At 51.7% G+C, this 4,803-nt stretch overlaps 1 pseudogene; it reads left to right on the plus strand.

Annotated features, from left to right (window-relative positions):
- The first annotated feature begins 316 nt into the window (after positions 1-316).
- On the plus strand, positions 317-2,757 carry LOC145482462 (uncharacterized; annotated as a pseudogene).
- Positions 2,758-4,803: the final 2,046 nt, after the last annotated feature.

Genomic DNA, 4,803 nt, shown 5'->3' on the forward strand with positions numbered 1-4,803 from the left:
CTGCTCGTACCGCATAGAAGACATTTCCGTTTGTTCGCCCCCGTGGTAGGGGTCGCCAGGTTGGTAGGGAGTGGACGCCGAGCCTGGATGAAAAGGACGGGTCGTGTCACCCTCTTGTTCTATATCACCATCATCGTCGTGGTCAATCCGGTTCTCGAGGCCCTTGTCTTCGTAACCAAATTCGCCACCGCCTTCCGCCATAGCGATATATTTCAAGCCTATTATTTTTCAAATTAGAAATAATCGCCGGCGTATTTATACAATGTCAGTTCCAGAGAACCTTCGCGCGACGTACAGCAAAAAAACATTACAAGGCATGCAGGCCGAGCGCGCGGTTAAGCGGATCACCTTTTCCAGCACTGAAGCCAACCCCGGCGAGACTCTGTACGTTCACGTGCCCAAGCTGAACGCGAACGAGGTTCTGGTGCCGGGATCGCTAGCGCTTGTCTTTAACATCGACCTTTCTGGAGGGCACGCCAACACCTTCCTTGTCCAGAACGTTACGCTAGCGCTCGTTGACAGGCTGCACGTGAAGTTTGGAAGCACTACCCTGCATGACACGGTCGGCTATGGGATCTACAAAATCTTTGATGACCTTTTCCTTTCGCAGGAAGAAAGAGACAACAGGATCCTCGAAGGGATTCAGAGTGAGAAACTATGCAAGATCCGCTCAGGCGCGGGAGACAAGGAAACCTCGGGCGTCAACGCTGAAAACAAGCTGAACGAGGTGTATGAGAGCAAGTACCGGATCAGGCTGGACCATCAGATCTTAACCGACCACGGCGTTTTCTACCCCCAGTCCCTTTACAAAGACCTCACTTTCGAAATAACCCTGGCTGAAGCTGCACATGTGGTCAATGGCTCCGATACAACCAAGCTGAAATACAAGCTGACTAACATCCAGCTCGAGTACGATATGATCCGCAGCAAGACTCTGGCAGACGAGGCGCATAGCGTTTACTCCAGCGGAAAAGAGTTCGTCTATGACCACGTGTTGCGTTCCAAAGTGGTGCCCTTCAAAAAAGACACCGACACGAGGATGAACATCAAAATCGATGCCCAAAAAAGGTCGCTAAAAGCCCTCCTGCTACTGTTCATAGAGCCTTATACCGACGGAGCCAGGGATTCGGAAAAATAAATCTTCCCGGATCTGACGAAAGTAAGCGTCACGATCAACGGCTCGCCCAACATGATTTACAACAACGGCGTCGAAGGCAAGGACATGTGGGAAGAGGCCCAACGCTTCTTCGTGAAGGAAGAAAATAAAACCGAGCACATGGATGTGACAAAGTTTTACACCGGAGATAATTTCGGGCTTTTGATTGATATGCGCTCCATGGCGGACCAAAAAATTTATGGAAGCGGCAAGCGCATTGTGAACAGTACGGACGGGGTCCAGTTGGAAATCGAGAGGAAAGCCGAAGGCTCAGGCAACGTGAACTGCCACGTATTCGTCATCGCCGACTCCCAGTTCAACATTATGAAAAGACAGCTGGAATCTGCACAGGATTAATATGGACCCAAGCAAGATACCCTTCAACGCTCTCATCGTGGGGCCGACCAATTCTGGCAAATCGAGGTTCGTGGTGGACCAGCTCTACGGCCCGTTTTGCGGAAAGTTCGACTACATCGTTCTCATTTGCCCGACGTTCACGCACAACAAGACCTACCACCGGCTTGGCGAAAACGATCCGAGAATGGATGTGATAGTCTGCGAGCATCACGACGTGGAAAGGTGGTTGAAGCTCGTGAGATGGCTTTCCGAGTGCACCAACACGCTCATAATCCTCGACGACTGAAAAAAGATGTGAAAGGGCGCACAGGCGAGCTGGTGAATCTCGCCTTTTCCGCGCGGCATATGGGCATCAGCGTGTGGGCGCTGACCCAGAAGTTGACCGGAATAACAGCTTCCTTCCGTGAGAACGTGGCGACGATCGTCCTCTTTTACACCCCCTCGGCCAGGACAACGAAAGCCATCTTCGACGATTACGCCGGCGAGCTCTACCCCCATGAGCACAGAGGATTGATTTCAAAGCTGAAAGAGCGAAAGTTCTCTTATCTTATTTTCGCGCTTCGCCACCCGTACGGGGTAAAGTTATTTGAATAAAAAATTGTAGCTCTATATAGCCTTGCACAATGGCTGCAGAAGACGCCTCGTTAGCAGAAGTTTTGGACCTTCTTGAAACGGAGCCCGCGCCGTCGAGTGGTCGCGCCCCCGGACCCGACATTCCCGCTCTTCGCGAGCAGCTGGCCGTGCTGGTGTCCACAGGCAAAGTCCAAAAGGCCATCGGAGTGCAGCTGACCCACGAGGAGGTGAAGCGCCTGAACGACGAAGAGGTCGAGAAATACGCCAAACGCTACGTGGCATACGTGGGCTCGAAGACAACGGACAGCCTGATCGACAGCTTCATTTTTCTTGCAACCAAAGTGGCCGGAATGGCCGTCAAAATCAAAGACATCGAGGCTTACCAAAAAGAGCTCAGAAACGACTACATCTTGAACAAAAAGCTCTCCGATCTGGCCGGCAACCTTCCTTTGAAGTGCGGCCGTTTTCTTGCTGCGGCCAACGCTGTGTTCATCACCACCAAACATATTGATTATAGCCCACAGCAGGGCTCTGCCCCGCGCCCCGGGGATGTGGGGTGGAACCCCACACAGTTGCCGGTGCAGAGCCACCCTTCTCGTTATGAAAACGGCAATCCGCTTGAGGGCTTTGAGGACTTTGAGGGAGTACCCGGCTCAGCAAATGCAGAATAAATGGTCACCATTCATCAACAAATGCTGAGGTCTTGCTGACAAATGGTTAACAATTAAACTTTTTTCATTTGCTTATAATACGGTTCGCTTCAATGTCAACCGAACAATCCGAGAGCGCGCCTGTCGCCGTCACTGCCCCTCAAGTTGAGGCCAAGGCAGCGCCTTCCGCCGTCACTGCGCCTCAGGTAGAGACCAAGGCAGCGCCTGCCGCCGATACCACACAGCAAGCGACGACTCCGACTGCAACCACGCTGCGCGTAAAAAACCCCAAGCATGTGGCCGCCGGAAAAATGGTTGCCGAAAGAAATCGTCTGGCCCGAGATGAACAGAACAAAGCGGCCGAGGCTTATTACGCAGAAAAGCAAGCGAAAGCCGCCACAGCGGCCCCAAAGCCAGCCTCGGCTACAAAAGAAGAAAGCTCAAAGGGCGGCGGCCTCAGCGCCAGCCAATGGATCGCTATTGGCGGCGTTGGCGTTTCCCTTCTCGGGATCTATTACAAGCGTGAAGAGCTCATGGCAATGGCCAAGCCCGTGTTCGACAAATTCAAAACGCCGGAGCCCGCGCCGCCGGAACCCGTGTCGAGCCCGTGTCGGGAGTGTCGAGCCTGAACCTGCTCGCGCGATACGGCCAAGAGTATTAAAAAAAATGCTTTGAACGTTTGCGTGTGATTTATATCACGATGCCGAGCCTTGCGCAGGTTCTCATCCATACAGCAGCAATCGGAGGGATAACGCTTTTTTGGGCCGATTTTACCGTCAAGACTTCGAGGATGGTGAGACGTCTTACCGACGAAATGCTTGTTGAAGAGGGAGAAAGGCGGAGAAAAATGGAACAAGAGGTCAGGCGAAAAATTGAAATAGAAGACAAAATCAAAGAATTCGCGGAAGAAGAAGCTGAAAGACAGGGCCCCAATTAATTTTGTTTTAAACTTTCGCTCTTTCCTTATATCAAGCGCGCCATGTCCGACAACAAGCTTGTCAAGACCGCCATTGACGCAGCAACTCTCACGGGATTAGCCGCGGGCATCGGCTGGGCCGCGAAAAAGGTTGTGAAAGAGAATTTCACTTCCGATCCCAGCAGCAGCTTTACGAATTACATGAACTTCACCGTCGTCGTGGCGGGCAGCATTGCGCTAAAAGGGTACCTTGAGGACCAGAAAATCCTCCCCGCCAGCATTTGAAGATGTAAAAGTCTATTATATTGCACCATGGCAAGCATTGAAAGCGCCGAATTTTACGAGGTTATTTTGACATCAATGACAGAAGATGGAATGAGCTTCGACGACGCGCTCAAGGAGTTTCTTGAGCGTTTCGAGCGTTCTCTTCTCAACTTCGACTGGATCGAGGCAAACTTTCACGAAAAAAAGTGTGGAGTTTTTAAAAGGTATGCAAGTGCGAGCCGCTGAGAAGTATCAAAACGCCAAAGAAAAATACAAAAATAGACCCGAAGGCCTTCTCCTCTGGATTGCGAACAACTTGTTTGCTTTCCAGAAGCAAGAATGAGTTATGATTTGAAAAAAGATTCCGTTAATATACAACCATGGCTAGCATCGCGATCATGATTGGCGGGGCTGTGTTGAACGCCACGGCTTTTATCGGCGGCAATTATCTGGCGAGGGCGCTCGGCGTGGGCGACAAAGCCGCGCTTGAAGAAAAGAAGCGCCATGACAAAGCCCTCGAAGATTATCAAGCCGCTTTCGCCAAATACACGCGAGACCGGACACAACTTCTCGACTGGATCACGACCAACGCGCAAACAAAGGAGCAGGCCAAGCAGAACATGACCAACACGGACTACGCCTTCAAACTCTACAACCAGGCGCATCCTGACGAACAGATGGTGCCTCCCAAGGAGCCAAAGTTCCCAGATTTCTATCAGCCAAGCGAGCTGCAGAAAAACGGTGAACTCGCGTTCGTGGGCGCCGGGGCGCTCGCTCTGGGCTACGCGGCCTTCCGGTTCCTTTAAACTTTTTTACACCTTACTTATATGGACGCCAAACTCGCGAAGATCTACTACAGCCCCGGGGGCTACTGGAAAGGAATCGCC

The sequence above is a fragment of the Orbicella franksi genome, chromosome 3 (genome assembly GCF_964199315.1).
Source record: "Orbicella franksi chromosome 3, jaOrbFran1.1, whole genome shotgun sequence".
NCBI lineage: Eukaryota > Metazoa > Cnidaria > Anthozoa > Scleractinia > Merulinidae > Orbicella > Orbicella franksi.